The sequence below is a fragment of the Nycticebus coucang genome, chromosome 5 (assembly GCF_027406575.1).
Source record: "Nycticebus coucang isolate mNycCou1 chromosome 5, mNycCou1.pri, whole genome shotgun sequence".
NCBI lineage: Eukaryota > Metazoa > Chordata > Mammalia > Primates > Lorisidae > Nycticebus > Nycticebus coucang.
In genome coordinates, this window is record NC_069784.1 from 30,234,513 (window position 1) to 30,262,035 (window position 27,523).

Here is a 27,523-nt window from a genome sequence, read left to right on the forward strand (position 1 = left end):
AAGTGTGACCTAGCCCTGGTGGCCCTGAGAGAGTGCCCACATCTCTCCTATCTGAACTCCAGCAGCCCAGCACAAAGAGTCAGGGTAGAGAGTAAAAGACTATGCCTGGTATTTCAGGGAAATCTCTTGTATATTACCCAAGCTCACCAAGATGGTACCACCAGAGTCTGCAAGAGTCACAGCATTACTGGGCTTGGGGAACCCCCAGTGCCAATATGGCTGCAGAGACCAGATACTTAGACAATGATACTCAATTCCCTTTGTGTATCTGGAAATTCTTCTCAAGAAAGATGTGTTCAAACAAGTTCAGACTGTGAAGATTAACCCTAACTCTTCAATTCCCAAATATTGACAAATATCCACAAGCATCAAGAGCATCTAGGAAAATGTGACCTTACCAAATGAACTTAATAAGGCAACAGTGATAAATCCTAGATGATGAAGATAGGTGACCTTTCACACAAAGAATTCAAAATAGCTGTTTTGAATAAGCTCAACAAACTTCAAGGCAACACAGAGAAACAATTCAGAAGCTTATCACAGAAACTTAATAGCTATTAAAATTGTGAAACAAAATCAAGCAGAAATTTTAGAGCTTAAGTATCAATTGATGAACTGAAAAATGCATCAGTCTCTCAACAGTAGGACTGACCAAGCAAAAGAAAGAATTAGGGAACTTAAGACAGACTATTTAAAAATACACAGTCAGAAGAGAAGAAAGGAAAAAGAATAATTAAGAATGAAGGTAGGGCTTTAAAAGAGCAAATCTAAGAGCTATTGGCCTTAAGAGAAGGTAGAGAGATTGGAGTAGGACGTTTATTCAAAAAGTAATAACAGAACTTTCTAAACCTAGGGAAAGACATCAGTTTGCAGCTACAAGAAGGTCATAGAATACTAAGCAGGTTTCACCCAGTAAAAGCCACTTCAAAACTTCAGTACTTTAATAATAGTACTTTACCTAGGTCATAGGTAAAGATGATAAGGGAAGCAAGAAAAAAAATAGTAACATATAAAGGAACTCAAGTACATCTGGCAGCAGCCTTCTCAGTGGAAACCTTACAAGCCAGGAGAAAGTTATACAACATATTCAAAGTGATAAAGGAAAAACAAACTTTAACCCTAGAATATTAAATCCTACAACAAAATCCTTCAAACATGAAGGAGATAAAAAGACTTTTCCAGACGAATAAAAGCTGAGGGATTTCATCAGCACCAATGCTAAAAGGAATTCTTCAATCTGAAAGAAAAGGAGGTTGATAAACATTAAGAAAGTTAAGTTATCCTTGTATGTAGATGATATGATCCTATATCTAAGGAAACCTAAAGACTCCACCCAAAAACTACTAGAACTGATAAATAAATTTATAAAATTGCAGGATACAAAATCAATATACAAAGATCAGTAGCATTTTTATATGCCAACAGTAAACCATCTGGAAAAGAAACCAAGAAAGTAATCTCATTTACAATGGCTACAAACCAATTTAAATACCTAGGGTTAAATTTAATCAAAGAAGTGAAAGATGTCTTCAATGAAAACTGTAAAATGTTGATGAAGAAGTTTAAGAGGTCACAAATAAATAGAAAGACATTCCATGCTCTGGATTGGAAGAATCAATATTGTTAAAATTTCCATAGTACCCCAAGAAATCTACAGATTCGGTATAATCTCATCAGAATACTAATGACAGTCTTCACAGAAATATAAAAAATAATCCTAAAACATATATGTAACCACAAAAGATCTAGAATAGCCAAAGCCACCCTGAGTAAAAAGAAGAGAACTGGAGGAACTGCATTATCTGATTTCAAATTATATTACAGAGTTGTAATAAAAAAACAACATGGTACTGGCATAGATACACTGAAACAGAATAGAGAGCCCAAAAGTAAACTCACATGTCTATAGTGAACTTATCTTCCATAAAGGTGCCAAGACCATAGAGTAAGGAAAAGACAGTCTCTTCAATAAATGGTGCAAGGAAAACTGGATATACATATGCAGAAGAATGAAACTCTCACCATACACAAAAATAAAGTCAAAGTAGATTAAAAACTTAGAACTAAGACCCAAAACTATAAAATCACTAAAAGAAAACATTAGGGAAACACTTCATGACATTGGTCTAGGCAAGAACACCTTAAGTAATACCCTGAAAGCATAGTCAACCAAAACAAAATTGGAAAAATTGGATCAAATTAAACTAAAAAAAAGCTTCTGCACAGCAACAGAAACAATGGACAAAGTGAAGAGAAAACCAAAGAATGGAAGAAAATGTTTGCAAACTACCCCATCTGAGAACTAATTAGTAACTAGAATATATAAAGAGCTCCAACAACTTAGGAAAAAATTAAATAATCCAATTTAAAAGAGGACAAAGGATCTGTATAGACATATCTCAAAAGAAGACATAAAAATGGCCAAGTATATGAAAAGATGCTTAACAACATCAGTCATCAGAGAAATGCAAATTAAAATTACAATGACCTATGACTGTGCCCCAATCAAAAATGCCTTTCATCCAAAAGACAGACAATAACATATGCTGATGAGAAGAAAAGGGAACCCTCATGCACTGTTGGAAAAATACACATTAGTGTTACCACTATGGAGAACAGTATAGAGGTTCCTCAAAAATACTAAAAATAGAAGTACCATATGACCCAGCAATCCCATTGCTGATACGTATCCAAACAATGAGAACCCAGTGTATGGAAAAGATAACTGCATTCTTAAGTTTCCTATAGCACTATTCACGATAACGTAGATATGGAATCAACTTGAGTGTCCATCAACTAATGAATCGATAAAGAATTTGTGGGACATAGACGCAATGGAATATCTATCATACAGGCATAAAATAGAATGAACTCCTGCCATTTGTGGAGTGGAACCAGAGAACATTAAGTGAAATAAGCCAAGCACAGAAAGACAAATCTCACATATTTTCACTCATATGCAGAAGCTAAATATTCAATACAATTTATCTCATGGAGACAGAGAGTAGAATGATGGTAACCAAAGGGTAGTGGAGGGGAAGGATAAAGTGGGAATGGTTACTGGGTACAAAAATAGAGTTAGTCAGATAGAATGAACAAAATTTGATAGCACAAAAAAATGACTACAATCAACAGTAAGTTAATGTATTCTTTTAACTAACGAGTCGAATTGGAAGGTTCCCTATACAAAGAAATGTTAAATGCTTGAGGTGATGGATACCCCAATTACCTTAATTTGAGTAATTCAAATGTATGCCTGTAACAAAATAGCACATGTATCCTTTAAAGATATGCAACTATTATGTACCCACAATAACTTAAAATCAAAAAACAACTTGCTAACGCCAAAAAGATCATTTCTTGGCTCCCATGATGAAATGTCCTAGGTTTAGCTTTACACATGCTGGATCCATGAGCTCAAAGAAGCAAATGCCAAGGCCCACATCTTAGCTCGGCTTTTCTCTGTGGGCTTGAGGCTCAGGCTCCCTAGAAGTCAAAGATAACTTCCAGACCTACACTATCCCACCTTTCTGCCACCCCCTCCGGGTGGCGCCTGTGGCTCGGTATACCGAGGGTGGTGGGTTCAAACCTGGCCCCTGCCAAACTGCAACAAAAAAAAAAAGAAAGAAAGAAAAACCAAATTGGATCATCTAAACAAAACACTGTGGCCAGGGAAACTATATGTGTGATGCTCTTCTGCCTGGATCCATTTCAAATGATAACAGCAGGTAATTTTCCCCAAAGGAAATGAAAGGAAATGGAAGTGGATTCCTTTCAGGTACTAAATCTAAAGAAGACAGTGCTGTTTTGTAAAGGATGATATGTTTAGCTGTCTGGAGAGGGAATAGTGAAGCAAATTAGCATTGCAGAGTATCTTATTTAAGTTTTAGAATTTTGTGTGGTGTCCAATGCTGGTCTTGTTCTATAGATGAGAAACGTGAGGTGTGGAACTTCCAGTAACTTGACAGCCACCTCATAACTATGAGAAAGAACTCCAGCAGTGGGACCCAGTGCTTCAAGTCCTGAAGTCCAAGTTCTTGTCCTTTTTTGTGAGGCTCAGCACTACTGCTCCTGAAAGACAATAATTAAATGAGGGTGACATTGAATACAGTAAACTTCAATCGCATTTGACATAGGAAAGGTATTAAGCTCTGCGTGACTTGGGGGTACTGTACTTTCCTTGATATCTGTCACTCGCTCAACCATGCTTACAGCCATGAAGCTGGTCTAAAAAAACTTTAAAGAAAAAATTTCCTTGAATTAAAGGGAAACTCATAACCCAGGATACAAAAAAGAGTAATACATTATAGTTTTGCATCACATAATTTCCCTCTGATGTCTGAAAATAAGTCTTTCTGTCTACTTTAACTCATAATAGAATCACATATATAAAAGATATAAAATAATAAAGCAACAGTTTAAAATTAAAAGAATAATTGTGTTGTCTTCCATCCTCATCCAGCCTTCTGGAAATTCTTTTAAAAAACACAAATGCAGATGTGCATGTAACGCACAAAATGTTCTATTCAAATACGTAGATCCTCTGGCTTCGCTTTTCTGCTTAGGTACACTGAAAACATGCAGTCTACCTTAGTACTTTGAGCTTCCCTTAGTATTAAATAATTTCCATGGAAACTGGGGCTAAAGAGAACATCTGACAGTTCATTAAATAATATGTCATTTAAACAAGATTTTAATTTCCCTTGCTCTCCCGTTTGTTAGATAATCAATAACTACCAGTGTTTATATTTCTTAATGATGTAACTCCTGGACAAGCCTGGGAAATGTTGGACTACTCCACACAAGTTCCTTCTACTATGCAATTGAATACAACATCTATGTTTTAAAGAGATGCTTTACAGCACAGATGAAGCAGAGGAAGAATCCTAATGTTTCCAAGGCAGCTCAGCCTTTTAGCCACGGGAGGAAAATCCTGTGCTCAGATTCCAGAATTTTTCTTTGTCTTGGTAATTTTCCAGCATGTGCTTTTACTCTTGCAAATGTCACATCAGAACCACAGATGGCAGCGTGATTTGAGCTTCTTTGCTCTTTAATCCAAATCCTAAATTAGATGGCAGTTGGTATTAACCTCCCATCTTCCCTCACCTCTGTCTACCCCACACACATGCTCCTGGTTGTTTTCATCTCATTGGCCTTTCAAATATTTGACCTATTAGTATTTTTACCAGCACAACAAAAACACCAGAGTCTTAATATTGTCAATACTGTTTCCCAGTGTTTTCTTTCTTGTTTCAATGTGTATTCATTCTCAAGTTAAACTAATTGAGGTTATCAGAAGAATTCTGGGTGGCCATTTGCAAGGGTAGATGCAACGTCAATAGTAGGATTGAGCTTGAGGTTTAAAAATTAAAAATATACTGTTTCCATACAGTGTATTGTTCAAAATAGTCCTCCAAAATGTAAGTATGTGACCTAAAATTTTCCATTTTTCACTTTTTATGCAGATCCTAGATATGGCTTAGATGTGAATTTAAATCTTGAAACTACAAACTGCATATACATTTCATATAGTAAGACTTAAAGATGTTAATGCACCAAATTTCAACAACCATGGCAATACTAATTTCTACCAAAAGATATGAAGATTATATATTATTTTAAACTGTTAGCTTATTTTTTGAAATCAATTTTTTGGAAAGTATGAATATCTACTAGGTAGAAAGCAAGGTTCTGAGAATTTGGGAGATGCAAAGATGAGCATGAATGGATCTGCCTTCAAGTTCAAGTATATAATCCACAAATGACTCAAACAGATTGTCCCAGTATAAGCCATTGTGCTGTAAAAAGAACCTCTGCTATGCTGCTATGGGTTGTTCTACTTGTGTTTTGCTACCAGTTCCCATACATTTGTGTGTTATACATGCAATTTGGGGCTTGCTCTAATGAATTAATTCATTCAACAAATATATGAGCATCTCCTAAGTGCCATACACTGTACAACTTACCACCGAGAGGGAGGAAGTCTTTTCCCTATGCTTGAGATGTGCACAGTCCAGGAGGCAAGGCCATCCAAAGAAGCCCACAAGTGTAATGCAGAATGGAACAGGCCATAGAGGCTTGCACAGCGTGATCTGGGAACCCTGAACAGAGGCCCTTGTGCTTACATTTTTATGTTTCTTTCTCTTTAGGTTCTTCTTTCTAACATGGATCTCCTAACACTCTAAAAAAGAAAGAAGACCTTGAAAGAAGACCACAATCAGACAGACTTCTAATCTGGCTCGAGCACTGACAACCAGTGTGTCCTTGGGAAATTTGTTTTAACCTCTCTGAGCCTATAATTTCTCCCTCCATCATTTGGTCAATAATTCTGCACAGATATGATGTGAGAGTGAAGGGAGATAACTTATGTGAAATGCCCAGCAACGTGCCTGAGCCTAACAAACATGACTATTCTCCCACATGCACACATAGTTTAAATTGCCTTTTTAGTCACATCTCATCTCTGACCTTGTTCACCAGCCTAAACTACAGTGATAACAGTTCACACTGAGCATTTACGAGGACCCAACCATCCTTGGAGTTTTGTCTCAGTTCATTCTCACAACTACCCCTTGAGTAGACACAACCCAGACAGCTGATCTAACTTTATGGCTTCCATCGTGACTGGCACACTGCTTTGCCTGACCATTCCTGTTAATAATTATGCACCAGACTAGCCTCTCCATCACTTCCTGGCTCTCAAAGCCTGTTATGTATTTATAATCTGACAGGTTGAACCACCTTCTCTGACAGTGCCTCATTACCCAACACTCCTAATATGAGGCTTTTTGCTCCACTGCTCTGATATGGGAAAGGAGAGCTGCTGGGCACAGGCCACAGAGAAGACAATACTATAGGGAGCAACAGGCTTCCTTCTCCACAGTCTTTTCTTATTTCCATTTCAAAATGACCACCCTCCCTGCCCCACCTCCCCAGCCGAAAGCCAACTTTTACAACCGGCTTTGTAATCTACCTTGGTAGCTGGAATAGGCGCGTAGACGCCGTTTAAGTCTATTCTGTCTGCTACATATATTTGAAGTTTACACTTATCAAAGAAGAAGAAAACCTTCTACTTAAGTATACTACAAAGGTAGAGTAAGATAGATGTCATTTGGAAAAGCATAAGATGCTTCAAGATAGCAGCCCTCACAGACTCCCAGGGCACTCATGCCTGGCTTCCTACAGCACCTTTATTATCCACTTAACAAGGAGTTTGAGCAAAGAGACTCTGATAACCTACCAATAATCTCTTACCAGTTACCCGCCTGTCTTGCTCATTGGAGCAGCTATTCTATTCCAATTTCCCTTTCCTTTGAGAAAAAGCAATGGTTTGATAAATGCTCAGCCTGTACCATAATCCCATGCATGAAGGAAAGAAAAGACTGGCTAGATATCACCTGGATTCTTCAATCCAGGCAGTCCCCAAGTTACAAACATCTGACTTACATACAACTCGCACTTACAAATGGGAACTATTATAGTAAGTCCCCAAGTTACAAACATCTGGCTGGTGTACGACTCACACTTATGAACAGAGGCTACTGCAGGTAATAGGTAAATGCACCTGTTCCAACTTACATACAAATTCAACTTAAGAACAAATGCAGAGAACCCGTCTTGTACTTAACCCAGTGACTGCCTGTATGTATCACAAGCTATGTGATAAAGTTTATGTCAAAAATCAAATAGCTCATTTTATAATGATAGTTCTTGGAAGGCTGAAGGCAGCAAGCCCAATTGTTCCAACTCAAAGGTGTTTCTGACCAACACGGGCTTCCATTCTCTTCAAGGTTCCTGGAGGAGGATGTACTGGGAGAGGCTGACCCCTGCTGGGGTGTGCAGACGTAGCCACCTTCATGGCAGCATGCTTGGATGTCCATTGTTGATGTCAGTATTTTATGAGCTCACCCTGCATTTGAAACAAGGGAGAACTTAGTATCTTACCAGTTGATGTCCTTCAGTTTCAGGACAGTGTATTAGCCAGCTTATAATGTTTCTTCCATCAGCTTCTTGTTTTCATCTGGAAATCAAAAAACATTTTTTTTTAATTTATTTATTTTTATTGTTAAGTCATAGCTGTGTACATTAGTGCAATCAAGGGGTTCAATGTACGGGTTTCATATACAATCTGAAATATTCTCATCAAACTGTTCAATGTAGCCTTCATGGCATTTTCTTAGTTACTGTATGTAGGCATTTGTATTCTGCATTTAGTAAGTTTCGCCTGTACCCATTCTAAGATGCACCGTAGATGTGGCCCCACCCATTACCCTCCCTCCACCAAAACCTCCCCCCTCCCTCCCCTTTCCTTGGCCCTTTCCCCATAGTCTTGTGCTATAGTTGGGTTATAGCCTTCATGTGAAAGCTGTAATTTAGCTTCATAGTAGAGCTGAGTACATTGGATAGTTTTTCTTCCACTCCTGAGATACTTTGCTAAGAAGAGTATGTTCCAGCTCCATCCATGTTAACATGAAAGAGGTAAAGTCTCCATCTTTCTTTAAGGCTGCATAATATTCCATGGTATACATGTACCACAATTTGCTAGTCCATTCGTGGGTCGATGGGCACTTGGGCTTCTTCCATGACTTAGCAATTATGAATTGGGCTGCAATAAACATTCTGGTACAGATGTCTTGGTTATATTGTGAGTTTTGGTCTTCTGGGTATAAACCTAGTAAAGGAATTATAGGATCAAATGGCAGGTCTATTTTTAGGTCTCTAAGTATTCTCCAAACATCCTTCCAGAAGGAACGTATTAGTGTGCATTCCCACCAGCAGTGTAGAAGTGTGCCCTTTTCTCCACATCCATGCCAACATCTCTGGTTTGGGGATTTTGTTATGTGGGCTACTCTTACTGGGGTTAGGTGATATCTCAAAGTAGTTTTGATTTGCATTTCTCTGATGATTAAGAATGATGAGCTTTTTTTCATGTGTTTGTAGATTGTGCGTCTGTCTTCTTTAGAGAAGTTTCTCTTCAAGTCCCTTTCCCACCCTGAGATGGGATCACATGTTCTTTTCTTGCTAATACATTTGAGTTCTCTGTGGATTCTGGTTATTAGACCTTTATCGGAGGTGATATTTGCAAATATTTTCTCCCATTCTGAGGGCTGTCTTCTTGCTTTACTTACTATGTTCTTGGCTGTGCAGAAGCTTTTTAGTTTGATCAGGTCCCAGTTGTGTATTTTTGGTACTGCTTCAATTGCCTGGGGAGTCCTCATAAAATATTCACCCAGGCCGATTCCTTCAAGAGTTTTCCCTGCACTTTCTTCAAGTATTTTTATAGTTTCATGTCTTAAGTTTAAATCTTTTATCCAGTGAGAGTCTATCTTAGTTAATGGTGAAAGGTGTGGGTCCAGTTTCAGTCTTTTACAGATCACCAGCCAGTTCACCCAGCACCATTTGTTAAATAGGGAATCTTTTCCCCACTGAATGTTTTTAATTGGCTTGTCAAAGATCAAATAATGGTAAGTAGCTGGATTCATCTCTTGGTTCTCTATTCTGTTCCAGACATCTGTTTTTGTGCCAGTACCATGCTGTTTTGATCACTATCAATTTATAGTACAGTCAGAGGTCTGGTAGCGTGATTCCTCCTGCTTTGTTTTTATTGCTAAGTAATGTTTTGGCTATTCGAGGTTTTTTCTGATTCCATATAAAACGAAGTATTATTATTTTTTCAAGATCTTTAAAATATGACAATATTTGTATCAAAATTTTCCTTTGGCCAGGTTCTTGGTCAATGTTGTAAGCTTTGTCAAAAATACCAGTAGCTGTATACAGGCGTTGTTGTGGGCACCTATACTCCCAGCTACTTGGGAGGCTGAGGCGTGGAGATTGCATGAGTCTAAGAGTTTGAGGTTGCCGTGAGGTATGATAATGCCATGGCACTCTAACAGGGTGATAGACTGAAACGCTGCCTCAAAGAAAAAAAAAAAGTCAACAATTTTTCATGTCCATTTTAATTCCTTTTATATATTTTTATGTATCTAATGATGTAAATCACCTGCCTTTAATTTAACAGTACTCATTACAATCACCTTTAGAATAATAATGACTTAATGTTATGTTCAATAATATGGTTGCTATAAGATGCATAAACTTTCAGTTTATGTGTCCACAAAGCAGATCAAATTCCTTATCCTCAAAACCAAAGCCAAAATGTGTCCTTCAATAAGTGTTCAATCCAATTGTAACCCCCTGCGGCTTGTTGCTCAAGCCAGTTTAGAAGGCATTCTCACACTTTTCCCCTCTATGTCCCTCACTCATGTCCTCCACAATGACATTAGTTCATCGGTGTCTATTGATTCAATTGCCTAGAAATCTCTTCTTTATAAACTTCACACTATCCTTCGTGCCACAGACTAGTACAACCAAACCTAATAATTAGTCCTCCTAATCCTTTTTATCACTATTTAATTTATTCTCAAACCTGAAAGCAAAGTTAATCTTAGAAAAATTTCAAATATCGTATTTCACTTCCCTACTGAAAATCTTTCAGTGGTTTTCTGTATCTCTTATGATCATTTGTTTAACACGGTCCACTAAGCCTACACGGCTGAAACCCTGCCTCCTTTCTGCCTCTGCACCATACATGCTGTTGCTTGTGTCTTAGCCACTGTGGCTGGCTGTTTGGGAAAATCCCAGGACACTATGGAGAAACTTCCCACTAACCTGAGATGGAGCTGAGAACAAAGAATCACTCAGGCAAGTCCAGCTTGAGTTTATTAGAGATTATTTACAAAGGCACTTGCTCCTGGGTAACACAGGAATTCTTTTCCATATGGGCTTTCCTACAAATTCCCCATCTGTCCCTCGTGTGGGGAAGCCTTAAATCCCCTTCCTATGAGTGACACAGACCTTTTACACTGTGTCATTGTCTGGTCACAGTGAACTCGAGCATGCACAGTCCCATCACCATGAATCTTCTTACAACCCCTGCTTTGTCAATGACATTACAATTCTCCATCAGGCACAGACGTTAGCATTACAATCAGCTATAGCTAAAGCAGTTCAAAGCAGGTAGGGCCAAAGTCTAAGCCAGGCCCTTCAAGGCAAGAAAGTCCTGAGGCACCCAAGAAAGTGCAGCCACTTTCCCTATGTCCAGTAGTTATCTTGGTAGTTGTTTAATCTGCTTTGTAACAGTCTTGCTGAGCACTGCAGGCTGTCACAGCCTTTCAGTCATGTGGTGGGGAACGTGCATTTTTCCCTCATTGGCCCAAGCTGTTTTCTACCTCAGAACATTTCTACATACTAGTCATTTCCTGAACTAGCTTCTAGCCCTCATCTACCCTCTTAACCAAGCTACATTTATTCATCCCGTAGATGGCAGCTAAAGTGTCATTCCTTCAGGGAACAATTTCCCCCCCATTCATCCTACCCATAGCACACTCTCAATTCGACACCATAGTTCTGTTACCAAAGTACCCTGAATTCTTTCATAGGTCAATTCATAACAGTAAGTAATTATTTAATATTGTGTTCCTTGATAGAATGATAGCAAGTAGGAACCATGATGCACAAACCCAGATGTGCAACAAATAAACCACTATTTTGGTTTTTAAAATCAACTTAAATCTAATCCCTGCTTAGTCAATTTAAATCCAAATCCTACCAATCTGGAGAGAATGTTAATCCCAATTACCATTAAGTTCCTGCCCTCCCATTTCCTCTGTGTTGTAAAAAAAAAAAAAAATCTGAGTGAAGTGTCTTATTCTGCCTCAGAACACTGAACTACAGAGGCCCATCCTGTCCACAATTCTCACATGATTATTTTTAAACCCAGGGGCCTCTGCCCTACCTCAGGCTGTGGAATCCCCATCTTTACTTGGTGACCTTGAATATACTTCTTTCTTCCCATTTCTGTACTTGCTGTGAGTGTAATCTTTCAGAAAAGCAGAAAGGCTGCCTTCAAAGAATTTCTACTTTCTGCTCTGCAAACACCCTTGAAGGAAGAAACAGACATTATCCTACTTAAACTTAGAAGGAATGGCAAAATATAGGAGGGAAGAAAACACAAATGAATGTTTAGAGACAATCCATGTGGGTGACACTTGCTCATAGACTATGTCCACCATATATATTTATTGAAAGAATAAATGGATTTGAATGATCAGTTCACAACCCTATCATATATTTGTTTTGTATGTATCTGAAGGTGTTGGCAGACATGTGTACACATATAGACAGAGAAGAGAGAAAGAGAAATGGGAGCTGAAACTTAAGACCAGCAGAGGAGCAAGTGTCTCTGCTTCCTGTCCTGCCCGTCTCAGCACCAATGCAGCTCCAGCTCCACAATCAGCTGTGCACTGCAGACACCACCACTGTCATCTTGCTAAAATAAGAGAAAAATGAATATTTTCTCTAAGATACCTAAAACTACATATATATGTTCCTCGGGGTGATAATTCTTCCCCTATAAGGTGAGCAGGGAATGTGACTCTTTGGGAGGTAGAATAAGACCCCATTTGACCTTTTATCACATGTGAAGTAGAACTTAGAGTTTCAGGTATGATTAGAGTTTAAATCAAGCAGAGAATCATGCACTATGATGTTTAGATAACTTTCTTCTCAAATAAAAAAAAAAATCCATTTCTCCCTACCAAAAACTGAGACAAGTTTTGGAAAAGGAGATAGAATTTATTACCCTTTTATAAAAGGGTGAGTGAGATCCTCAGCTATATTTTTATTTTCTGGTATACACCCAGCAATTGTGCTCTGCTTACAGAAATTTCATTCACCTCTGAGGCTACTTATTATCTAATATATATGTTTGGACTTAAGTATATTGAATAAAGAGAAATCATTTCCTGGTAATTGGGCTTTCCTTCAGCTACAACTATTTAGATTTTGCAAAATGTATTTGAACCTTCCAGTACTGAAGCTGATCTTGACTTTGGCAAGCTACTTGTCCTGTAACTCTGGTTCTTTTAGGAACAAGCTCCCAGTTCCAGGAAACACATTTGCTCAAATGTAAGTGGGCTGCAACTCAAGCAATCTGCTCCCTAATCACCTTGTAATAATATTATTTTTGATTCTGTGTTTCTTCTCCAAGTGTCCTCCTGCTTTGACCTTAAAGATCAATGTACAATTTTATCTGCACATCTAGAAACCCAATGTCATATCCCATTTCTGGCTAGCATGCTGCCTCCTACACCACCATTTCCATGAACTTACCATCTGATAAAGGGTCACTCCTCTTGCAACGGACTCATATTTTGCTTTCATAGATACCCCTGACCATTCACAGCCCCATTCATGAGCCCAAGCCCCCATCCTAAACAGGCTAGATAAGATTGCCTTATTTCAGAATTTAAATCTTTATCAAAGAATTCTGGTACTGTATTTCTAGTTTTAAAAGAATCCTAGGGGCAGTGCCCATAGTTCAGTGGGTAGGGCGCCGCCCACATACATGAAGGTTGGCGGGTTCAAACCCAGGCCAGCCCAGGCCAGCTAAAACAAGGATGACCCTGATCCCCACCCCACCCCCAAAAAAAACAGCTGGGTGGTGTGGCCAGTGCCTGTAATCCCAGCTACTTGGGAGGCTGAGGCAGGAGAATCACTTAAGCCCAAGAGTTTGAGGTTGCTGTGAGCTGTGGTGCCATGGCATTCTACCAAGGGCAACAGCTTAAGACTCTGTCTCAACAACAAAAGAAAAAAGAATGATATAGACACCTGGCCATCATTTGTATCTAATTCATTCCAATTACTGAGAAAGGAAACTTCTTAAACCAAGATATTCAGCTTTTTTTAAGCAGATTACTTCATTTCATAGACAAGCTAGTGCAGAGTCTTTCTTCTGTGGCACCATCTCTAAAGACAAGTCAGGGAAAATGCTATTATCCTTTTATTCTAAGGACATGGAAAACAGTGTTATTTGGGTCCTCAGCAAACATACACACTCAGAGGCATTAGATCTAATGACACCATCAACACAAGGAGGCACACATCTCTTCTCCACGTGGAAATGAAGCATGCTTTCTGGTGTTACAGAAGCTGCTGCTCAAAACAATTATGGCAGGGAAATACCCCCAAATCACAATCACTATGTGAATGCCACATCACATAAGCTGTATGACAAATGAGGAAAAAATCAGGTCACAGACCATTACTCAAGAGAAAAGTAACATAAAAGTATCCGACCATAAAATTATAGCCAAGAATGCTGTCATAAGCCAGCATCCGTAATGGAAATAGCAAGGATGGAAATTGCTACTTATGTATGTAAGGTTCTGGTTCTAACAGACCAATATTGACCCAGAACATCAGTGGTCTCTGTCAGTGCTTGCCTGGTCCCCAGCATCACCATTCTTCTTCTACCCAACTTTTAGCTAACCCCACTTTTAGCTTCAGGTTTGGTATACCATCAAAAACCAAGCCTAGCTTCAACAGTGAGAAATTTAAGAAATTCCAGACCAATATTCATTCACACTCTGACCTGACCTCATAAGTAACTGTACCCGGATATTTTTCTTCTGTTCCACTCAAATTTCACAGCATGGCTTTTAAAACCAGATGGATGTAAGTTCTCATCCTGTTTCCACTGAGGAAACTTAAACATCTGACTTCTTGCTTACAAAATGAAGATAAAATATTCGCTTGTAGAGTTGTTATAAACATTCACTGAGATGATAAATGTGAATGTTCTTAGTGTACAGTCTAACAAATAGTAGGTGCTAAGCTTGTTTCTTTTGAAAATTCCTATACTACAACTCTATAGTTTCTTATTCTAGTTTCAGCCTAAAGTCTTATTTGTTGAAATTATCAATAGCTCATCTCAAAAACCACAGCACTTTCATTAAGCACTTATTCTTCTATGCCTGCACTCTCTAATACAGTATCCACTAGATACATGAGGCTATTTAAATATAAATTTTAAATACTTTAAATGAAACTTTATTTTTTCCTGGTTGACTATTGGGAGGTTGTATATTTCCAGGTATTTATCTGTTTCCTCTACATTTTTGAGTTTATGTGTATTGAGATTTTCATAATATTCACAGAAAATAATTTGTATTTCTGCAATTATTCGTTGTTACATCTCCTTTTTCACTTCTGATTGAACTTATTTGGGTCCTTTCTTTTCTCTTCCTGGTTAATGTATCAAGAGGTCTACCAATATTGTTTATCTTTTCAAAGAACCAACTTCTGTTTCATTGATCATTTGTATTATTTTTTTGATTTTCCATTTTGCTTAGATGTGTTCTAAACTTAGTTATTTCTTTTCTTATGCTGTCAACCCTTCCACCAAGATTTAATGAAGAAGAAAGAGAACTTCTGAATAGACCAATAATGAACAATGAGATTGAAGCAGTAATAAAAACTCTTCCAACAACAACACAAAAAAGCCCAAGACCAAATGGATTTACAGCCACATTTTACCGTACCTATGGCTGTATCACCTTGATACCAAAGTCAAGAATGGACACAACAAAAGAAGAAAATTACAGGCCATTGTCCCTTATGCATGCAAAAATTCTCAATAAAATAGTAAATGTTGATAAAATATTAGCTAATCAAATTCAACATAATATCAGAAAAAATCATCATGAACAAATGGGCTTCCTCCCAGGGATGCATGGATGGTTCAATAAATGTGATTTAAACACATTTATTGATTTACATATGTTAAACAAAGACCATATGATTGTCTCAATAGATGCAGGAAAGTGACAAAATTCAGCCCTCTTTCATGATAAAAATCCTCAACAAATTAAGCATAGAAGGAACTTATCTCAAAATTTTAAAAGCCAAATATGACAGATCTACAGCCAACATTATACTGAATAAAAACAAGTTGAATGCATTCCCATTAGGAACTAGAATAAGACAAGGGTGCCCACTGTCACCTCTTCTATTTCACATAGTGGTAGAGTTTTAGCCACTGCAATAAGGCAACAGAAAAAAATTAAAAGCATCCATGTTTTAAAAAGAGGAGGTCAAACTGTTCACGTATTACTGATGATATGATCTTATTATATCCACAAAACCTCAAAGACTCCACCCACAGACTCCTGGGATTGATAAATTCAGCAAAGTTTCATGTTACAAAAAAAAATGTACACAATTCAGTAGCATTCTTACACTCCAATAATAGTCAAAATGACAGTCAAATCAAAAACTCAATACCACTCACAATAGCTACAAAGAAAGTGAAGTACCCAGGAATATACTTAACCAAGGAGGTGAACGATCTCTACAAAGAGAACTATGAAACCCTGTGGAAAAAAATCATAGATGACACAAACAAATGGAAAAACACACTATGTTCATGGATGAGTTGAATCAAAGTTGTTAACATGTTCATATTTCCCAACATGATTTCAGATTCTGTGCAATCCCCATCAAAATACCAATGTCATGGGTCGATGGGCATTTGGGCTTCTTCCATGACTTGGCAATTATGAATTGAGCTGCAATGAACAATCTGGTGCAAATATCTTTATTGCCAAATGATTTTTGGTCTTTTAGATATACACCTAGAAGAGGAATTGCAGGATCAAATGGCAGGTCTACATTTAGATCCCTGAGTGCTCTCCAAACTTCCTTCCAAAAGGAACGTACTAGCTTGCATTCCCACCAGCAGTGCAGAAGTGTTCCCTTTTCTCCACATCCACGCCAACATCTGTTTTTTTGGGAATTTTGTGATGTGGACTACTCTTATTGGAGTTAGAAGGTATCTCAGAGTAGTTTTGGTTTGCATTTCTCTGATGATTAAAGATAATGAGCATTTTTTTCATATGTCTGTAGGCTATGTGCCTGTCTTCTTCAGAGAAGATTCTGTTCATGTCTCTTGCCCACAATGAAATGGGATCACTCGGTTTTTGCTTAGTAATAAGTTTGAGTTCTCTGTGGATTCTGGTTATTAAACCTTTGTCGGTAGTATAACTTACAAAAATCCTCTCCCATTCTGAGGGCTGTCTATTTGCTTTACTTAGGGTGTTCTTGGCAGTGCAGAAGCTTTTTAATTTGATCAGATCCCAATAAATTGTGGTATATGTATACCAGGGAATACTATGCAGCAGTAAAAAAAATGGAGACTTTACCTCTTTTATGTTTACATGGATGGAGATGGAAAACATTCTTCTTAGTAAAGTATCTCAGGAATGGGAAAAAAGTACCCAATGTACTCTGTACTACTGTGAAACCAATTTACAATCACTCACACTTGCCTATGAAAAATGGAACACAACTTTAGCCTAGGATGAATGAGGGAAGGGGAGGGAGAGGGGAGAGAACAGGTGGGAGGGATAGTAGGGGATAGTAGGGGGACCACACCTATGGAGGACATTGCAAGTACAAGTTGGATCTATTAGAACACAAATGTCCTAATGCTATAATTGGGTAAATGAGGTGAAATCTATGTTGATTAGTATAATGTAAGCACTCCAATTTGTACAAATAATCAACACATTGAAAATGGCATAAATGTATTTATGATCTATGTACAAAAGACTTAATAAAAATTTTTTTTAAAAAATACCAATGTCATATTTTACAGATCCAGAAAAAAAAGAATTCTACACTTCATTTGGAACCAGAAAAGAACCCAAATAACTGAATCAGTCTTAAGCAAAAAGAACAAAACTGAATGCTACTGAACTGTGTACATCACACTACCAGATTTCAAAGTATACCACAAGGCTACAGTAACCAATACAATATAGTATTGACACAAAAAAAGAGACACAGACCAATGGAAGAGAATAGAGAACCCAGATAGATATAAAACCATCCACATACAGCCAGCTGATCTTTGACAAAGCAGACAATAATATACATGGGGAGGAAAAGCCCCCTATTCAATAAATGGTACTAAGAAAAATTACATGGACACATGCAGAAGAATAAAACAGAATCTAGATTTCTTACCACCCACAAAAAATTAATTCAAGATGGATGAAAGGCTTAAATGTAAGGCATAAAGCCAGAAGAATTCTAGAAGAAAAATATTGGAAAAACTCTTCTAGATGTCAACCTAGGCAAAGAATTTATAAAAAGACCCCAATGGCAAACAAAACAACAAAAAAGTTAAATAAATGGGACTTGATTACATTTAAAGTCTTCTACCCAGCTAAGGAAATAATCAACAGAGCAAATAGACAAGTTACAGAATGGGAGAAAATATTCACAGACTATACATCTAATCAACGTCTAATAACCAGAATCTACAAAGAATTTAAGCAAATCAGGAAAAAATTAAAAAGTAGGCAAAAGACATGAATATCAAAAGAAGATAGACAAATGACTAATAAACATATGAAAAAATGCTCAATGTCATGAATTAAGGAGATGCAAATTAAAACCACAATGAGATATCACCTTGGCCCAGTTGGAATGGCTTTTATCAAAAAGTCTAAAAACAATAGATGTGGGTGTGAATGCAGAGAGAACGGAAGATTTATATACTGTTGGTAGAACTAGAAATTAGTATAACCTCTATGGAAAACAGCATAGAGGTTCCTTAAAGAACTAAAAGTATACCTACCATTTGCTCTAGAAATCCCGCTACTGGGTATTTACCACCACCACCACCCAAAAATAAGTCATTATATCAAAAAAACAGTTGCACTCAAATGTTTATTGCAGCACAATTCACAATTACAAAGATGTGGAATCAACCCAGTGCCCATCGATACATGAGTAGATTAACAAAATGTGGCATGCATATACATGGAATACTACTCAGCCATGAAGGATGACTGCATGCCTTTTACAACAATACAAATACAACTGAAGACCATTATCCTCAGTGAAATATCTGAATAATGGGGCGGCACCTGTGGCTCAGTGAGTAGGGCGCCGGCCCCATATGCCGAGGGTGGTGGGTTCAAACCCAGCCCCGGCCAAACTGCAACAAAAAAATAGCCAGGCGTTGTGGCGGGCGCCTGTAGTCCCAGCTGCTCGGGAGGCTGAGGCAAGAGAATCGCATAAGCCCAAGAGTTGGAGGTTGCTGTGAGCCGTGTGACACCACAGCACTCTACCCGAGGGCGGTACAGTGAGACTCTGTCTCTACAAAAAAAAAAAAAAAAAGAAAAAAGAAATATCTGAATAATGAAAAAACAAACACCATGTGTACTCACTATTAAATTAGAACTAAGTGATGAGCACATGTGTATGGAGAGAGTTAGAAGTCAGTGGAAATCAAGCAGGGAGGAGGCGGAAGGAGGGACTAGGTACAATGAACACTATTTGGTGAAGGGTACACTAGTTACCCTGACATAATTATTACAAAAGTGATTTATGTAACCAAAAATATTTTTACCCCCATAATATTTTTAAATAATTTTTTTAAAAACACTGACAATGGATCAAAATAATATAGAATTGTGTGTAATGAAAAATAAATAAATAAATATTTTAAATTCAGTTTTTAGGTTGCACTAGCCACATTTTAAATGGCATATACGGCCACTACCATATCAGATAACACAAATTAGAGAACATCGCCATACTGACAAAAGGTTCTGCTGGACAGCTCTGGCAGAGACAGTATCTAAGGAACTATATATTCCATTACTGAGCTCCAAAGCATTTAATTACCTTTTTTCTAATGTATGAACAAATGAGACAGATGGCCTAGAGGCCATCTGCTACTATGACTCAAGTTTTTAAAGTTAAAATTATTCATATTTATCATGGTCATATGAATAATAAGGTTTTCAGTTTTCAGTCTTCAATTCTTAACTTAGAATAATAGCATCTAAGAGGTATTAACCTGGGCCAGGTACAGTGGTTCATGCCTATAATCCCAGCACTCTGGAAAGCTGAGGTGGGTGGATGGCCTGAGTTCAGGAATTTGAGACCAGCCTGATCACAGCAACACTCTGTCTCTACTAAAAATGAAAACACTAGCCCGGCATTGTGGTGGGCACCTATAGTCCCAGCTATTCGGAAGGCTGAGGGAAGTGGATCACTTGAGTCCAGGAGTTTGAGGTTGCTGTGAGCTCTGATGCCACCACGCTCTACTCAGGGTATGTGAGTGAGACTCTGTCTCAAGAAAGAAAAGGAAGTAAGGAAGGAAGGAAGGGAGGCAAGGAGGCCTTTAGAAATAGAAATCGTATTAAATATCCTCGGAAGATTTTGAAATGCTTTTCTTCAAAATATTAAGAGTTAAACTAAACCTTCTGAAAGACTAGATCTTAAAGGAAACCTAATGTCTAGTTTTTAGGTACAATTTAGTAGTGTCTATATTGACTCATGATAAATACACATTGGTTCCAAACTCTTTAGATTCTGTTATTCTTTTATGACTTGACGTGAAACAGACTAGACAATGCACTCATAAGTTTCCCAACTTTTACTACTGGTATCTTTCTGTTGCTACCTTCCTAAAGATCACGTATTACCTTTCAAAAACACTTTTCCCCTTTATTCATCTGGGAACACTTCAGGCAGAGCAGTTGCCATTTCAGAGTGCAAATCTACTTCATTCAATGGAGAAAATCATGTGGCATAAAATGCAATATTTTTCATTATCCACTATTCATTCATTCCATCAGCAATTACTATCTGGCATATGTCAGTCCCTGGGCTAAATGTTGGAGGTACAGTGATAAGTAAAATAAACATGTCCCTTCTTCTATGGTACTTATGAATGAATATTTTAATTCAGTTTGACTTAGATGAATATGATTTTATTACATTTTAAGTTGTCTTAATTTCTCACCTTCAGATGAAGGGAGAAGAATTCTAACCTATTGGGATCTTCATATGCAAGTCAAAATTACATTTTACAAAGCCTTCAAATCTTCCTCTTACTCACCAGGCCATCAATTAGAGCTAAGTCACCATGATGGCAAATATTTCATAAGCCAACTGCAATTAATTAGTACTGGTGTCTGCACTAGTCTGAGAAGCTGTACTGAGGCTAGATAGAGTGGGAGTGAATGAAATAGTGTGATCTATCAGCAATATCTTCCATGAGCTCAAGAGATTTAAGTATGATAATTATGCCCAGTTATTTGCATTACCTGGGGGAAAGAATGAGCACAGTGGCATGGAGAGGTGTTTTGCCAGAGCAGGGAAGCAAGTAAGGGCAAAGACATAGAGGCATGGACAAGCATGACTCATTCCAAGAAGGGCAACTGGTCCCAGTGAAAGGAATGCAGTGTGGGTGGAGCTAAAAGAGCCAGTAAGAAAATGTGGACCCAAGTTATGGACCATCTTGAATGCCCAGGATTAAGTTCAGATAGTTTATCTCTGAACCTTCATGTAATTCCCAGTCTTCGCTGGTCCTCAATCTGAATCAATGTCTCATTCTTTCTGCTGTTGGTTTTCTAAAAAGCTCTCTCTGTCCTCTAAACTTCCAACCAAGACATCTGTACCCACATAAATCATTTCATTATCATTAAATTTAATATGCTTAAAAATCATCTCTAAATTTGATGGGCTCTACATTTACATGGAACTAAATTTCGTAATAGCCAATAAAACAAGATCAGTCATGTAATTTAATCACTAACATGGAGTCCTACTTAAAACCATTTATGAGAACTATGTTAAGATAGCCACATATAACTAAGGATGTGTTTTCTTATTCAAAGTAAAGATAAATATGTATCTAGTACACTAAAGATAGGACAATAAAGAAAACTATATTATGAAATCCTGTTCCCCAAAAATGTTCAGTCTGTCATGTCTGTAACCAGAAGTATGTAAATATTCTCTGAATGACAATTCCCCTCAAAACAATCTCCTTTTCTTTCTACAAACAGTATGTGTATATGTGTGTACATGTGTGGATGTGTGTAGGCTAAAGATAAGGCAAAAAAATTAAAACTAACTATACAATTACTAGTGAACAATTCATTCATTGCATCGTGATATATCATTCTTAAAAGTGTAAAATTGGGCGGTGCCTGTGGCTCAGTGAGTAGGGTGCCAGCCCCATATACCAAGGGTGGTGGGTTCAAACCCAGCCCCGGCCAAACTGCAACAAAAAAATAGCCGGGTGTTGTGGCGGGCGCCTGTAGTCCCAGCTGCTTGGGAGGCTGAGGCAAGAGAATCGTGTAGGCCCAGGAGTTGGAGGTTGCTGTGAGCCGTGTGAAGTCATGGCACTCTACCCAAGGGCGGTACAGTGAGACTCTGTCTCTACAAAAAAAAAAAAAAACTGGAACTGTCCAACAGAAGCGATAAGCTGGCATCTATCGTGCTCATCAAAGTGTAAAATTATTCACTATACTAAAGAGATGAGTTATATAATGTCTAAAATTTGTATAGTGAAGGTTTGTTCATATTCTAGAAAGCACACACTGTAAGAAGAAGGTAATAGTACTTGTAGATTTTAATCTGAACCCCAAGTGAAAAAACTATGAAAAAAATAATGGCTTTAATTTATTCCGTCAAAAAAAATAGTCTCATACTGCAAAACAAGTCAAAAGAACTGAATATTTGTCTATCTCTGCCCCCTTGTGGCCGTATGTGGCTCTCAGGAAGGGTAAGCAAATTTTTGAAGGAGGAAAACAAACACTTCAGGTTTGAACACAGACATAAGAAAAAGTAAAAACAAACCCATCCATGTTGTTACAAAAGATAAAAAAACTCCATATTTTTATTGTCAAATAAAAAAATTAATTATTATATTTAATATGTAACAGAATAATTCTATTCCCATCAGTGTGTGTATACTTAGTGTAACATCTGTGGTTAATTTTTGAGAGCTACTGGACAAGAATAGTAATAAATGTGAGATGCTAAATTAATCTGAGACAGAAGGTATGTCTTCAGAGTCTTGTAATGGTAATTATATAGAGTACTGTTTTGTTCAGACACTATGTAAGATTATATGATATATGTCATTCAACCACATGATGAATTTTCTTGAAAACCTATTCTATGCCAGACACTGGATCAGATCTTGGGAAAAAATAATAAACATAGTTTTTGCCCTCAAGGAGTATGTTCCTTGTAAGGAAAACAAAATCCAAATACAAATAATAACACTAAAATATAACAATCTCAAACTGATGTTTGAAGGAAAATAATATGGTTCTATAAAAGCCAATAATAAAAGAAATAGATCTACCAGGGAAAGACTAAAAAGAAGGAGAAGGTAGGGGAATCTGTGAGTGTCCTGGGGCAGGGATAATATGCGAACTCCGTACTTTCTACTCAATTTTCTAGTGAACTTAATACTGCTCTAAAAAACAGTCTTTTAAAAAAAGTCTTTTTTTGTCTTTTTTTGAGACAGAGTGTCACTCTATCGCCCTGGCACTCTAGTGCCATGGTGTCATCATAACTCACAGCAAACTCAAATTCTTGAGCTCTAGAGATCCTCCTGCCTCAGCCTCCTGAGTAGCTGGGACTACAGGCACCCACCATGACATTTGGCTAATTTTTCTATTTTTAGTAGAGATGGGTATTACTCTTGCTCAGGCTAGTCTTGAATTCATGAGCTCAAGTTATCCTCCCACCTTGATCTATCAGAGTGCTAGGATTACTGGTGGGAGCCACTGTGCCCAAACAACGAAGTCTATTTTTTAAAAAGGAAGAGAAAGAAGCATTTCAAAGGCAAATGGTGCTAGGCTGGGCAGAAGGAGGCATGCAGGGCATATGAAGATACACAGACAATTGCTCTGGGCAGGACAATGGCAGGGTCCATGCCAGTGCCTGGAGCCCAGGAGGGAGAAGAGAGTCTAAGGAGCATGGAAAGGTATTCAAGGCCAAAGTTGGCATGGCCATGGGGGCCATATTATAAATTTAGGTCATTAAGAATAATAGGAAGCTACTTAAAGGTTTCAAACAGGAGGGGTTTTGATCTGATTTTGGAAATATATTAAATATTCAAAAATAAATTTTAAAAGGGCATTAGGGCACAATAAATAACATGCTACTTTTATTAAATTGTCATATGTTTAGTGAGTGTTTACTAGATGACAGCCTCTGATCTATTGTAGTAGTCTCACCAAAAGATGTTGGTACCTTGCACTAGAATGATGGCAATGGGCTCAGTGCCCATAGCACAGTGGTGAGGGCACCAGCCACATACACTGAGGGTGCCAGGTTTGAACCTGGCCCAGAACAGCTAAACAACAATGGCAGCTGCAACAATGGGTGCCTGTAGTCCCAGCTTAAGCCCCAAAATTTGAGGTTGCTGTGAGCTGTGACACAATGGCACTCTACCAAGGGTGACATAGTGAGACTCTGTCTCAAAGAAAGAAAGAAAGAAGGCAATGGAGATGAATGGGTATTTGAAAAATGTTTAGAATAGCCAGAGAGTGGTTGAATGTGGAGCTTGAGAGAAAAGGAGTGATATGGATAACTCCTTGGTTCCTGGCTTTTGCCATGTGATGGATGGGAGTTATATCCTATAAACAAAATTCCAAAGAAGATGAGGTTTAGAGAGTGGGAGCAGTTGGGGGAGAAGAATACACTTCCATTTGGTTTTGGAAACACTGAGTTTGAAGAGTTTCTGGGGCATCCAAGTACAGGTGTGGGATAAACCCATGGAAAGTGGACTAGGTCTAGGAAAACAATTAAAAAGTCCAGCCAGAGAAGCTTTAGGTACTTTGGTTAGAAAAGAATAAAAGATATTACTTAAGAAAACTGCTATAGCATCTTGGGAGGAGGAGAGACTTCAATTTAATACAAGAAAGTTGTAGAAATTAGAGAAGGAGTTAAGAGTTTGCTGGTTATAGGCAAGCAGGGAAAATAATAAAAATGAGTTTGCCAAATGGCCCATTGCCTGAAAACCAACCCATCAAACACACTGATATAACAAGAATAATCTTATAAGCTTTAATAGGAATATTTTTATTTGATGACTAAATAGAAAACAGTTCCTATGTACTATGTAAAAGTTGAATTTCTACACAGAAATTATTTATTTGTACTGATTTTAATTTTTGTAAATGTCATTTTGTATTGAGCCAACCTACTGTTGGCTATACAACCTACTGCCAACCTAACTGCATTCATCTGTTATCGAAGTATTTTTAATCAATTTTATTCTTCATTCACATCTTTTTCATTTGGTTCATTGTGGTCTTTCTTTGTTTTCATTGTCTTTTGTGCTTTCACAAGGAATCATTTTGCACATTGCTATCAACCAAGTAAAGATACCTTAATTGTTCCTGGGTAGAAATCACATTTTTAGTTCCATGTGAGTTTTAACTAATTGTGATTCTTCTGAATGAATTTACATTTTAATTCTAAATTTAATTTAATTCAAACATTTTCTTTAAGTTTTAATTTAATTTAAAATTCTGATTTATTTTAGTGGCTGTGAATTTAAATTTGAAGTTTAATCTTAATTAAAGTTTAATTTAATCCTAAACTTTAAATGCTAGAAAGATAAAATTGAAGCTGATATAACATTTGAAGAAATGGCAGAAAAATAAGAAAAATGCTTAAAGTTTAACAAAATAGAAAATAACATTCAAAGATAACTGAAATTATTTCTCATATAAAAAAGCAGTCTCCTTACACATAAAACACACACACACACAAAAGCTAGGACACAGCTTTTTCTTCGAGAATTATTTTAAACGAATACTGATTCTGTTTTGCTACACTTTAGCATTTATGGATTTTTTTAGGAGGTTCTTGGGTGATATATGAACCTTAAAATGTTAATGTCTAGAATATCATATTTCATCATTAGGGACCAAACTTACACATCCTATTAACTTTAACTATTAAAACTATTTGGATGAATTTGTAAATTTGGTGAATCTGGTGAGTCTGATCATTTGGCAAATCTTTCAGTGAACTGGTCCTTTAGGAAATGTATTTTCAAATTAGAAAGTAAACAATTTACTATAACAAAAACAATTTTTGTTTTTTCAAAACTCTCACAGTCTACAAGGAGAGATTAATATCTCCAATAGTTGTAAACTTTCTGAGACTCCAGGCATAGTTGCTCCTGTAATTCTAACACTTTGGGAGGCTGAAGCAGGAGGATAGTGGAAGACCAGGAGTTTGAGACCAGCCTGAGCAACATAATGAAATCCTGTCTCTACAAAAAATAGAAAAATTAACTGGCCCGATGGCACTCACCTGTAGTCCCAGCCACTTGGGAGGCGGGGGCAAGAAGATCACTAGAGCCCACAGTCTTGAGGTTGCTGTGAGCTATGGTGATACTACTGCACTTCAACCTATGCAATAAAGTGAGACTCTGTCTCAAAAAAAAAGGAAAAAACTTGCTGAAAACTTAGAAAAAGAGGCAGATGCAAAGCTCTGTGGTTGCATGGAGGGAGAGTGAGTGAGCAGCCAACTTGACCCCAGGGGGAATTCCCAAGGTTCACAATGGTAATAAGGATGTAGCTAATTATTGAAAGAGTTTTTCCAACCAGAAATGGGAGAGAAAGATTCATCATTTTTCAAACTATGAAAGGTCATGCTGTTTTCTGAGAATGGCAAATAATGTTGTGTCAGCATCTTGCATCAGCAGCTGATGTTCAGAAGGCAAATTATAAAAAATGATGAACGATTTAAAAAGCCTATCAAGTAGAATTATTTTAGGAAATCGAGCTTCTTGTTAATTAAGAAGACTCAGAACTCAATTGGACATAAGGTATCAAAAAGCAGATCCCAAGATGACGTGCAATTTTCAAGTTGGACAAGTGGGCAAATTGCTGAATAGAAAAGTTCAGAAAGGGGAATATTAGAAGGAAAGCTAATCAGAGAGACAGAGAAAGTGAGATTATGAGTACACTTTTAGAAATACGGAATTTGAGGTACTTGTTCAGGATCTAAATTTAGAACGTCAAATAGAAATGGATAAAATGGCTGTGGAATTCAAGAAAGATGTGTAGTTTAGAGAAAAGACTTAGAATGAGGGGATATATATTGTAATTGAAACCACAGGAATAATTGATATCAATAGAATATTTAGACTTTAAAAAAAAAAGAAAATATTTGGGATAGAACCTTGAGGAACACCAGCATTGAAGGAACAGTCAGAAGAAAAAGAGTCCCCGAAGTTAGACTGAGAAAAAGTGGCTAGAAAAGTAAAATGGTGAGGAAAATGTACTAAGGGGATCACGTCTCAGGAGAGAGAGAGGGTGGTCCACAGAACTAAATATTTGGGGAAGATTCAATGATAATCAGACAGGAAGTCTTTGTTGGCAGTGTCACTCATTAGAGTGGTGAAGGCAGGGGTCAGGTTGCAGGAAGAGTGAAGATGAGGATGTAGAAACAGCAAATGAAAATAATGAAGAAGGGAGCAGCAGCTCCAGGGAACAGTTTTCTCAAGGTTGGGGGATATGAGTGTTTCAATGCAGAAAGTGAAAGTGGAATGAGAGCTTGAAGATACCTTTGCTTTGTGAGCAAGGTGTTTAATGTTTGTGATCCCAATGCTTTCATCTGTAATATATAAAACAGTGTCTACATCATGACATCTGAGGATATAAGCCTTGTGGAGCTTGGCATATTGCCTGGCACATGCTGACCACTTACTAATCCTGGCTAGTAGGAAATAGCAGAGGTGGTGGGACTGGAATAGGAGTACAGGAGGGAAATGGGGATCTAGATCTGCATCTATGTAGAGATTTGGCAATTGGACATCTGCAAAGTTTCAATCTCATAA